The sequence below is a fragment of the Columba livia genome, chromosome 2, assembly GCF_036013475.1.
Source record: "Columba livia isolate bColLiv1 breed racing homer chromosome 2, bColLiv1.pat.W.v2, whole genome shotgun sequence".
NCBI lineage: Eukaryota > Metazoa > Chordata > Aves > Columbiformes > Columbidae > Columba > Columba livia.
The window spans coordinates 156572759-156585707 of record NC_088603.1 but is presented as its reverse complement, the minus strand read 5'-3'; the positions used below and the strand labels follow the sequence as shown (position 1 = coordinate 156585707).

General features: G+C 39.5%; 1 protein-coding gene across 12 annotated transcripts in view; it reads left to right on the top strand.

The window, feature by feature from the left end:
* The window catches only part of FAM135B (family with sequence similarity 135 member B), a 274657-nt gene that overhangs the window by 71910 nt on the left and 189798 nt on the right, over positions 1-12949 (top strand). The window lies entirely within an intron of this gene.

Sequence of the window (12949 nt, the reverse complement as noted above, 5' to 3'; positions counted from 1 at the left end):
ACTCCTTCCTTTTAATTTTAAGTACACTATTTATCTTCTTGTGTTTATGAATCTTTGTCAAGTCACAGCAAATCTACTGTAAGCCCCAAATCAGTGTTGAATGCATCCTTTTTCTCCAGATCATTGATTTAATGATCAACAAAGTAATAAAGATGATAGGAGATGCAGAAGTATTACGGTTAGGCAAGGCTTGTGGAAACTTAACAAAGCTGTATGAAAGAAAATGAAATTATCTGTTGATAAATACAAAATAATGTACAATGGAGAGAAGTACCTTGGATGATTCATAGCCCTAGCTGGGTTCTAAAGAAATTCTCACCACTTGAGGGGAGATCCTTCAGAAAACCTTTATACATGTATGGTTATCTCAGGAAACAAATACCTCTGAAGTAAATAGGCTATTTGCTGCATAAGAACTGGAATGAGGATTATTTCTGAATATAAGAATTAATCATATTTGGTGGCACTTTTTTTGGTTTTCTATTTGTTTGGTTTTGTTTGATTGGTTGGTTTTTGGTTTTGTTTTCCTCACAGTGAAATATTTTTCAATTAAAAATGTTTTCATTAAATTAACATCAACCTGTGGGAAGTATTTGTATTCTAAAACTGCAAAAAAGCTGGAAATTAAGTGTCCTGTAATCCTGTTGGAAAGCTCAGGGTTTAGTTTATTTTGAAACATTTTTTTTAATTTCAAATTGAAATTATTTTAGGAAAAACCCTACATTTAAAAAAACCCAAAACCTCGAAATGAAATGTGCTGATTCACTGAAAAACAGTGTTTCAGATCCATAAAAATATTTTTATTCCTGTCAAAAAATGTTATTTTGTGGGAAATACAGGGTTTTCATTTTGAGTCTAAACACAAATACCCACCCACTCACAGCTGGAGAATTGCTTGCTATAGATCCCATGGGTGTGCTCTCCAAAACATTATTGTGTCTTACCAGAAGCATGACATCTCCCAAACTGTGCACTTTAATCTGGTCTTTGTCTTTTATGGACTCCACATCATAAATAGCGGGCTTCACAAACAAATGACCAAAATTATTAGTGATAGGAAGACTTTTCTATGCCTTGAATTTGAGTAGAAGGAATATGTTATTTCAGCTGTGAATGGGCCAGGTAATAGTGTTCTCAGCTCTTACAAAATTAATTGAAAAGTGTCCCCTTGGATGGGGAAGGGTTTTCATCACTGGTTTTGGTATTAGCAAGGTAGCTGATATGCCAGGCTGGGAGCAGTAGTGCTCTGCAGAGCTAACTGTTGAGTAGCTGGGATAATAAGGGGATTCACATTTGTCTCTTTTCATTCTTTTCCAAAATGTGAAAGGAAGATAGCATTCTACGAAAGGCAATACATTGAATGTAGATTAAAACATACTCTTAAACCATGACGCTTGCAAAAAAAAAAAAAAAAACAAAAACCAACAAAACAGCAAAAAACCAAACAACCAGCAAAGCTAACAAAAAGCAGAGACCAAGGCTTAGGCGAATTTAAAGAAAGAAAATGAGAGAAAGAGGGAAAAGTACTGCTCATTTTTACAGCCAATGAAAATATTTGCAGCTATAGGATGATCTTAAAATCTCACGGGTGCTGACACAAAGGCTGAAAAAAAATGAAAGATTCCCATCATATTGAGTTTTGCATCACATGATATCTGAGGGAAATTATGACAGAACCAGCCATTCTATAACTTTTCATTACCACAGAATCAGAGAACAGCCCAAATTGGAAGTGACCTCAGAAGATCACCCAGTCCAACCTTTTGTGGGTAATGGAGCTGAAATGAGATCATGTAGCAGACTGCTCAGTTGTATCTTGAAAACCTCCAGTGGTGGGGACTCTACCACTTGCCTGTGGAGGTTGTTGCAGTGATTGATGGCTCTTACAGTAAAAAATATCTTTCTTATACAGAGATGAAACCTCTCCCAGTGCAAATCAGAATAGTTGTCCTTTGTCTACTCCATGTGGTCACTGTGAGCCTCTGTCATCTTTGTAGCTATCCTTTGAGTACTGGAATATTGTGATGAGGTTCCCCCTGACCCTGCTCCTCTTGAGGGAGAAGAGAGTCAGAAAGTCTCCTTCAGTCTTACCTCATTGGGCAGGTTCTCCAGATCTGCTTTGATCATCTCTGTGGCCCTTCTTTGGATGATTCTCTCCAATATGTCCATGCCTTGCTTTAGTTATGAGGACCTGAACTGGACACAGTACTCCAAATGTGGCCTGAGAAATGCTGAGTAGTGGGATGATCTGCTAGTAATGCCCCTGAAGATGCATGTTTAGCTCCTTGTCCACTAGAACCTCCAGGTTCCTCTCAGTAAAGCCGCTCCCCAGCCACACAGTTCCCAGCCTGTGGATCCCAGCCTGGGATCTTTGGTTGTGTCAACCCAGCTGCAAGACTTGTCATTTGTCTGTTAACCTTCACGCAGTTGTTGCCTGCCCACTCTTTCAGCCTCTCCAGACCTTTCTGTTGGATGCCTCCCCTTCTGATGTGTCCACCTCACCACCCAGTTTACTGTCATCAGCAAACTTGGCGTGGGTGATGTCAGTCTGGTCATCTAGATTATTTATGGAGATGCTAAACAGTGTTGGACCCAGTAGTAATCCTGGGGGGACTGCACTTGTTACAGGCTGCCAGCCTGAGTAAAAACCATTGACCGCCACCTTCTGAGTGTGGCCTGTGGGCCAGTTTCCCACCCATTTTGCAGACCACCCATCCAGTCTATACCTTGTCAGTTTGTCTCAGAAATACAGTTTGTCTAGTTAGTAATTTTAGGATTAATTTTACTTTTCATTGAAACCTCTGTCATTGGTCTTGCTATTGCATAGCTGAGTGCCGTATTTGTCTCCAGTACTCTGAAGTCAAAAGATGAACTCTGACATTTATTTCTTGATTCATAGACTCCTGTCTTTATGTAGAGATATTTGTAGGTTTTTGGGTTTTATTCAGTGCTGAAATTGTTAGGTCATAGTACAGATAACATTTGACTTTAGTAGACAGAATGTTATCTGTATTTTGATTCGCTTTTTAAATGTCACAGTGCTTTCCTTGTTAAAAGCATCCAGAAAGCCTGATTTCGGTGTTGCATACTGTGTTATGCAAGATTTTTTTTTTTCAGAGAAACAACTTGTTAATTAACTTCCTCGGACTTTTTTTTTTTTTTTTTTTTGTACAAGTGATAATTCCTTTTGTACAATGTGTAGGAAATAAGAACAGTGAATTCCATATTGAAAATGGAGGGGAGGAAACGTAAAGGCACTGCAGAATGCTGGGTCTCAGTACGTACGTACGTAGAGAAATAAGATGTTTGTGACAACAGAAAACAAAGCTGAAAACATATTTTTCTCTTCCACCTGCATAGTGAAGTTGTCCTGTCATAAACAGATTATTAGCAGTCTCTTCTTCAGCGCTTGAAGGAGACCCATCTGCTTTACCACAGCAGATTAAAACATTCAGTGGTTTCTCAAGAAAAATCTCTATTGTGCCATAGTAGGACTTAATATTTGCTGTTACCATGTAGCTGTGACTGTAAAAGCCCATTGCTAAAATGGCAAGTTGAAAACAGGAAGGCTAAAGGTAGCAAACTCCAATAGGCATTTTTTTTTTCTTTTTTCTTTTTTTTTTTTCTTTTTTCCCTTCCAGCTTAGAAATGTCCCTTCACAGTTTGTCCCCCCTCATTTTTCTTCTTTGCCAGCATCTTCTTTGACTCCTCCTAGTTCACATGTAGGATAGAATTAGAGTTATGTAAAATGACTCAACATAATGGACTTCTTGAAATCTTTGGGACAATTTTCATCTCCATGCCCCCATACCACAAATTGCCACAGAAACAAGAGAAGTAGTTCCATAGCCACCTCCATGCAATTGAATTGTGCCATTACCACTTTGTGCTAATCTGCCCAGGCACAAATCCCTGAATGGAACAGGTCCTGACTTCAGTGGTGCTTCAGCACATCATAGAGTTGACCTCATCTTCAGTTCCATGGACATGCTCTCTCACTCCCTGCTGAGTAGGCTCCTCTCTCCTTGTCTCTGTTGTCCCTACATGGGAACCTGCCACATTTCTGTTCATCTCAGTGTTAAGCCCAACAAACCATCACTCTGACTGTTAGGGCTCCCAGGTATTTGCTTTCCTTTTACTTCTTCTCTTCATTAACCAAGATAAAAAGCTGTGCTGACCTGCCTCCTCTGGTTTTGGAGGGTAACACCTGTCTGTCCTCCTTCCTTTACCCTCAGAATTAAATCTCTTAGTTCTCCCCTTTCATCTATTTTGGGAAGGATGATATTGAGGTGGGTCTATCCTTATGCTTGTCTCATAAGAGATGCTCAACTCCTTCCCTCCTTTGGCTTCATGACTCTGTCTCTGGGAAGCAGTATGGGAGTTCTGCATCCTGGAAGCTTGTTCAGATCTGAGTGTTGAACAGGGACCTGAAAGCAATTGGAGCGATGCAGAAATAGATATCACATTTGTACTGATATCCATACCCCCTTCATCTTAGGTGAACTTGAATTTGCTTTATTTTCTGGTAAAAGAAGCTGGATCATTCATGGTCTTCCTTTCACTCACTGTCTTTCCTCTCCATATTTTCATTCTCTTTCCTTCCAACCTGTAACCAATCTCTGTTTCTCCAAAATCTCAGCATCTTTACATAGAAAGAGGACTTTCTTTCCAATCTTTCTTTCTTCTCTTATAGGGTTCTAGCCATCCAGACCTCCTTTAATGAGGAGGGGACCAGTTTTGCCAGGTAGGACCATATTCTTATCTCCCTGCCATCTGTCTTCTGGAAGGACCCCAACCTCTTCTAACCCAGGGAAAGAACAGAAAGAAAATGGCAACCTTTAAAATTGTTTCTCTCTAAATAGTTGCAACTAAACACGAAGGCTACAGCTACTGTGAGAACAGCTAATAAACTCCTTGAATGGGTCTCTGAAGTCTATATTAGCAATGGATGAGTCATAGTTGCACCCGCTGATTGCAAATAAGTGGGTGGGAGGGGAATAGGCCCTGTACTTTCTACTGGCAAATTATGAATAAAGAGCTATCAGCAGGCCTGGGAAATGAGCAGGGGTAAGTTTGGACTGACAGTTCCGCAGCAGGGAGATGGAGGCAAATGAATGCTTGTCAAAAAAGTAAAGCCTGAGCCTTTAAGCTAAATCACACCTTGAAAGCAACCTGTCCGAACAGCAGAACTGTGAGACCAGCTGAGGATTGGTCTGGCTGTGATGCTATGTGTTTTGGCTGAGTACAGTGTAGGATTTAGTCCCTGCACCTTGGTTTGACTACTCGTATGTAGCTTGTTGAACAACAACATTTGGAATAGGAACACACTGTGATCTGAGTCAAACATTCAAGTTTCAGTGTTTAAGATTAATGTGAGGAAACTATCTGCATCTGTGGCCTGTTACAGACAGACACTCCAGATGCAAAAATCAGTTCTGAACCTGGGTCTAAGCCCAAGATTCGGTGAAATTATCTCAGAGAGTCTTCATTTGTCCCCGAGATCTTCAGAGGCTAGGATTCATTGTGTTTGGTGTGCAGCAAAACTCTGCAGCTTTTTTTTTTTTTAGATAGGAAAACCCAGAACAAAGGAAACTGGCAAAATAATTTTCTAGATCCCACTGCAACAAAACACCCTGCATTTCCCCATATTGCTGCTCAGCCTAACTGTTCTTTGTGTGTTGCAACACTAGATCAGAAGAGGTTTGTCCATCCTACAAAACCAAGCATTGGCCTGTAGTTGCTTTTGAAGACTCAGGGGGAAGTACCACCTGTGTGGGCAACATATTCTCCAAGCACTGTCCCACTGATGGATGAAGCTTCTTGTGGGTCATGAAAGTGTGTGTCAGGTTGCTGTGATCCACTGAAAATGTCTGTTTGTGTGACTTGTGTTTTTTGAAAGATAAGCGTAGACAAGACAGTGAATAAGCAAGCCAGTTCTGATTCTCTTGGAAAAGTGACCCAGCCTAGACCAGGTATGGTGTTTTCTGCTCTCTCTGAGGAAATAACCTTAATGGGCACATATTGCTTGGGCTTTTGAGATGTTATCTGGCCTTTTGAGGTGTGCATATCAGCTTGCTGCTTTCAACATGACAGAGGATAGACAAAACAGGATACTGTCTTGCAGGTGGTTAGGTAGTGGTGGATGGAGAGTCATGAGTCAGGTTTAACATTGGGCCAGCAACGTGTTCCAAATTGGGAAAATGGGAAACTATGGGCAACTCCTGCCTAGAGGATGAAGACAATATGAGAATGGGTTCTCCTTGCAGTATGAAAAGAACAACCCACACTGACTGATCTAGTTAAAAAACCAACATTTTAGGGCAGATTGAAACAATTCAGCCAGACACATCATCAATAGCTGATTATTTGCAGCTAAAATTAGACCTGGAACTGGCATTTTGTTTCTTAATTAAAACAAAGCTATCTTTATCAATAAACTATGACAACTCTGAGCAGACATTTCCTACTGAATGTTAATCCCTGAGTCTCTTTTGATTAGTAGATGGGATTACATTAAAATCGATCCTCCTCCTGAGGTCCATTTGTGTGCTCTCTCTCAGTATTGAATTACGTAGCTGGCCTTGTGCCAGGCACAGGTCCCCCATTGGGACAATGAAATCACTGCCGCAGTGATGCTCATTTGTGTTTTACAGTATGCCATTTATTTATTACAAAAGGCTCGAGAGGCTTAATGCTTTGGTGAGATATTATGTTAGGCTTCAGATCTCTGTCAAACCTTTTTACTCTCTTTGAAGTTCGGTTTGCACATAACTGGCTGTTGAAGATAGGAGGGGAAGGAATAGGAAGAAAAACAATATTGTATTTAAAAACCTAGCTCTAGTGAGATTTGCCCAGTTGTACAAGCTGATCTGAGGGAATTATTGAGTTTCAGCCTGGGACCAAACGACACTGGAGCTAAGAGAAAAAAGCATCAATCTGGAAGTGTGTGGATCTTGTAAAAAGACGGGCCCTTCTGGTTCATAATTGAACTTTGGACAGCAGAGCCTGGAAAGAAGCTGTCTCTTAATTGTGCTGACCTGCTGCAACTGTTCTCTGAGGGTCCCTGTGAGGTTGATGGGAGTCAATGACATGGTCCTTACTGAATTCAGGAGCAGAGAAGAACTCCATTTTCTTCGTTTTCTTCTTTCAATGTTGTTTCTTAGAAATTAAAGCTATGAACAAATCTTCCTAGGGAAACTGAAAAACAACAACAACCACCACCAAAACAAACAAAACCAAACAAAACCAAACAAACAAACACAACAAAAAACAACTTCATAAAAAAGTAATAGAGAAGAGCTGTTGACAGTCTGGAAAGTGTAAGTGCTGGACAGCTTTCCATTTCACTTCCACCTTTTCCATCTGTAGCTCTTGTCATCAATCAGCAAGCCAGCCAGGAGATGGTGATATCTAAATGGTGTGCATTCCCTTAAGCTTTGAGATTAGATCTTTTCTTTCCTCTTCGATATCCTTTAATAGTCAGCTTTTACAAAGTGTGCTATGTTCCTTGACTTATACTTTAGTGATCCGAAAGGTATCTTTCAACACCTGACTGGTTCATTTGGAGTTATATGAGCATCTCATGAGAGTGTGAGCTGATTTCTGAACTGAGGTGCTAAGCATAATTCTGAGCCTGCCAAGACTCAATTGTGAATCTGAAACGTATCTATAATTTGGCCAGGAAATATAAAATATTATGGGATTCCTTACACTATTGTAAACAATATTCTGTATCACTTCGCGTTTCTAACAGAATTAATGCTCTGTGATAGCACTAGGAAGGAAGCTGTGCCTGAGTGGAATGGAAATAATGTGGGATGTGGGTGACGGGTGTTCCTTGAAATGAGGAATATAAGAGACTATGGATAGCAGACTAATTATGTAGCTTGTTTATTTTTCAAGGCAGGTGTCATTACTACCATTGTGTCGAATGGAGAAGAGGAATCAGTTATTCACTGTCTTGGATCTGTTTATTCTTAGATTTGCAAGTTTGTCTTTGAATACTTGGAAATATGGTGGTAAGAGTTTCAGAGGAGGAAAGATGGACACAATATTTTGCTATATTTTTTAGCAGTGAATCTCTGGTGAAGAGTCAACCTGAACCCACGTTCACTTTTATTTCTATATTTATATATTATGGTGGCAATACCTAGGGCTGCAGGTAGATAGTTTATCACAGAATCACAGATAGGTTTGGATTGGAAGGGACATCTGGAGATCATCCAGTCCAACCCATCTGCTAAAGCAACATCACCAGAGCAGATCACACAGGTATGTGTCCAAGGTAGGTTTGAATGTCTCCAGAGAAGGAGACTCCACAACCTCTCTGGGCAGCCTGGTCCGGGCTCTGGCACTCTCAAAGGAAAGAAGTTTCTCCTTATATTCAGATGGAACCTCCTGTGTTTCAGTCTGTGCCTGTTGCCCCTCATGCTCTCGTCAGGCACCACTGAAAGGAAACTGGTCTCATCCTCTTGACAGCCACTCTTGAGATATTTGTAAACATAAATAAATTCTCAGACTTCTCATCTTTGATTGTTCTTCAGCCAATATTTCACCTGCAATCCCCTCAAGTTGTCCAAATACATTAACTGTTACACAGCATTTTGTGTTCCTCAAAACTTTGCAAAAATTTGGGAGATGAGGCGTAGGTGCTAAAAGTTTATTCTTTTACTGTGATCTTTCCATTCAGGAAAAAGCAGCCTTAATTATACTGGTTAAGAAATGGTAGCAACCTTTAACAAGAGAAGACGATGATAATTCTGTCTTGGAACGACAACACGAACATGAACATATGTAGACTTAAAACAGTCTACTGACTTTGTAGTGCACTGAGGCAAGAAACTTCCAGTATGGAACTGAAAAAGAAACATAGGACATATTTAGTAGGATGAGACTGATTAAAAAAATCCTGCTGATAGGTATATTTCAGATGTCTTCGTAAAGCTGTGGGGAACCTGTATAGTCTGGTTTCTTGTAATTATTTGGACATCTGCGATGTAAAAAATGGCTTCTTCATGCTGTTGTTTTCCTGCAAAATCAAGACCTTGGCACTCTGTGTTTCTGAAAACATTGTGATGTAGGTTTGACTTCTGTTTTCTTGGGACACTGACTCATCTGAGTCTGTTCAGGATAGTCCATTTAATCACATGATAGCTGACCAAAAAATGCGAAAAGTTAATTTTCTTTTGTATTTCTGAGTGTTTCTTCAGTGTCATGTAGCTGAACATCTGTATGCAGAGGATTGTTTTTTTTTATTTCATTATCCTAGATGTTAGTGGTTTTCTCCCACCGCAAAGAAAGCTTATGCTAAGCAAACCAGTTCTATATTTTCCTACCTAACTGCATGCAAGCTGGAAGCTGTTTCTTACTTCTATGAACTCCCTACACTTGCAATGAGCCATGGAGAGTTTTGGGTTTCCCTGTACCAAAGCTCTATGTTTGTCCTCCACATACTTGCAATAACAGAAGTGACTATTTACCCACAATGCTTCAAATGCTGTTTTAAACTCAATGATTTATTTTGATGGTTGAGGAGAGGCTGCAGGTCTTTTTTGCCTGCCACAAAATTAAATAAACTCGTAGATCTGTGTACATTTTTGAAAGCAAACTGAGCTGTTGCTTAAATTTGTTTAATTCTACTAGAAATGTGAGGAAACGTGTTTTGGGAACAATCAATTCAGTGGTGCCAACTCAGTATTTGACTGACAACATGAAAAAATATCAAGAAACAAAGCAGAATGATCTGGAGTATATTGGGGGTAGGAAAGTCTAATTCCCTGAGGATTTGCTTGCCTGGTTTTAGGCACTGGTTTGCACTTATTAATCTTCACTCTTTCTACCCTCCGTGTTGTGCCTTCAAAATCAGGCTAGACTGCAAGTGGAATCGAGGTGCTATACATCCAGGTTGACCTCAATATCCAGTTTTGTCTAGAAAAGTAGATTTTCTTTTTTTAGATGTTGCAAACAAGTACCATGCACAAATCATCCATACGCAACCAATGAGCCAGTTTTTGCACATTGTACTGGAAAAACACATATAAGGCAAGTCATATTGCCTTTAATTCAGTATTTTCTTCATTAGTCAAAGGATGTTTTTACTTGATTTCTTATCTATACAGATAGAATTTCAGCCGAGATTTCTGATTTGGTGCAAAGAAAAAGCAAAATTGTTTGGCCTTTCTCAACCCAGTAGACCACAATAGATAATTCCCTTACACCTTTTTTACAGTATCTGAGCTACAGTAACACTGTTTTTCCTCCATCAATGATTCAAATCATTAAAGACTCTGGTGAGCCAGTCACTCCTTCCTGCAGGTCACTGTCCTCTTTTGATGGATGCAGAACAAGGTGGCAGCACTTTGTGGCCAATTAATTGTCTAAGTGACTCTAATGATAGTGGTGAATATGAGACAAAGCAAAGAGTTCAGGACATGCTTTAAAACAAACATGAAGTATGATTTGTGACATGAGTATATTCACTGCCACTTATGATCATGGTGAAAATTTAGAGTATCCACTAATTCCACTATTTTAAGCTATTTAAATTGATCTCCAGGCATGGAAGCAGAGAAGCTTTGTCTTCACACCTGCCTTCCCCCTGCAGTATTGTTAATGCACCTGAGAGGGACACAGCCAATGATCCAGTCAATCATTGCATGCACATTAAGGTGGCTTCTTGAAAAACAAATTTGCATACTTAGAATGACTTGCTGGTGCTTAAACTAGAAAAAATATCACCATGAAAGTTAGTTTCTCAAGAAAGGGACCCTCTGAAATCAGGGCAAGGTTTTTATTAGCTTGAATAAGACCAGAATTTACCCGCTAGTTTTTCAGAATTAAGACTTCTTAAGCTTACTGCTGTGGAATCAATAGCCACTGCAAGAACAGTATCTAGAGATGGAGAGTGAATAGCTCTGTAGCAAGTTCAGATATAAAATTTTGTTTTTCAATCTCTCTGCATCTAGCAATTTCTTAATTATACTACCCAGTGCTTCCAGCTATTTAACTCTTCAAAGCACTACATAATTATTAACAAATCAATTGCTGCTTCATTGCCCTGTGAAATATCCTGACAGTTATCTGATTATCTGGTCCTCCAGTAGATGAGAATAACCATCCTGGTTGTAAGACTATGTCAAGTATAGTAGAAAATTTAAAGACATTTCTGCTAAGTGGGGACACTGAGACCACCCATTATGCACAATTTATTACAAAGATTAGTCAGTGCTACAGTATAATTCCAGTATTGTGGCAGATGACCTGGGGAGAACAGGAAGAGCAAAGGGAAGTTTGTCAAGTTGTGGGATCAAAGAAGCTTCTTCTGTTGATATGGCAACCCACTGTGATGGGAATGTGGCTTCACAGGCAGAGGACTATCATCTTTGCAAGCTCCTCCTGAGAAATGGGGATGGAAATGAGATGGATGAAATGAATAATGTCTGAAGTATTGCAATTAGATGAACTATAAGTGTACAGAAAATGTAAACTGTCTTTTTGGGAAAAGGGATCTTCCATTTCTTTGATGTTTTTTCTTTACCTTCTACAAATTTAAGTATTTCCTTCTAAGAAAATATGATCTAATGTGAGGATTAATTAGACTGCTAACCACATTTATCTCCTTTACACAAGAGATCATTCCCCGATGAGGGGAAAAAAGAGGATGTTTTATAACGAGTAATGAAAATATGGCAATTTAGGGAATTAACATAGTGTAGTGGCTGACGCAAATGTTTTTCTATTTATAAGACTAAATATGTTCGGCTGTCAGAGCCTCAAGAGCTAAATGCTGGGAATGATGGACCCCTAGTGCCAAGGCTGTACAAACAGACAAGGGGAAGAGCTGCTTGCTGTGGGCAAAGAAGAGATCTAAATGACATGGGAATTGTTCAGTGCTTAATAAAGCTCCAATTCCTGTGCCCCCCTTAAAGTGCTGCAAGTTTTAAAATGCAGATGTGCCTATTTAAATTTATTTATTATATTTAGACATCTTTAGGGCTTCCCCTGATAAATTTGTTTACATTTTTTTGAGACTGAGGCATGTGTTTAACTTTTGTTAGTGATGATGGGAGGATATTTAGACTGTTGGCATGAAAAAGCAGGTTCTCTGTCTCATACCTTTCTTATGCTTCTATCCTGCATTGTCTCATGGGTCCAATCTGATTTAGCTTAATAAAATGAGGGGATTAGAAATGATTGCCTTGTGAAGGATACAACCATACATCTCTTGTAAGAAATACACTTCCTTTATGTCCATTTGACCTCATAGGCACTAGGAGAAATCAATACATTCCTGTTTGAAAATTGCCCTCACATGTTTTTGAACCATTGCCAGTGTGCTGTGTGATTCATAGTTTTGAATTACAAAGGGACCTAAGATAAGTAGGTTTGGATGGTGCCCTGCCAGTTTGACAGTTGCATTCTTCCTGGTGTCCTGCAGCACAATACCACCAGACTTCAGCTTCACTTGAGTTTCCTTTATAGTTTATTTGTGTTCATCTCAGGATCACATTACAACATTTTTGAAGCTTGAAGGAAACTGAAGATCCCAATTTTGCAAAGGAACTAAGAGTGAGCCCTCTTCCCTGACAGAAACGTACGTGAAAGTTATGGAAGGCGGAGACTTACAAATATCTGCTTGGTTTTCACCACTTTTGGGATCACTCTCTGTGTAAGATTAGGAGTTTTCCTGTAAAAGTTTCTCCTCAGCCCCTCTTCTTTTCTCCATTGTTCTCACTCCTTGATTAATTTATTCCCCCTCCTCAGAACATTTGTGTTGTTTTGAGTTTTAAAACCACATTCTGCACTTCTTTTTCCAATGCCAGGTCTTTGTTCTCCAACTTTTAGCTGGAGTTCTTTGCTAGAGACTGAGTCAATGATTTCACCACTGGATGCTCTTGCCACATTTTTTCCTTGTCATTACAATAAGACTGACACCTTGTGTCTGGTGTTT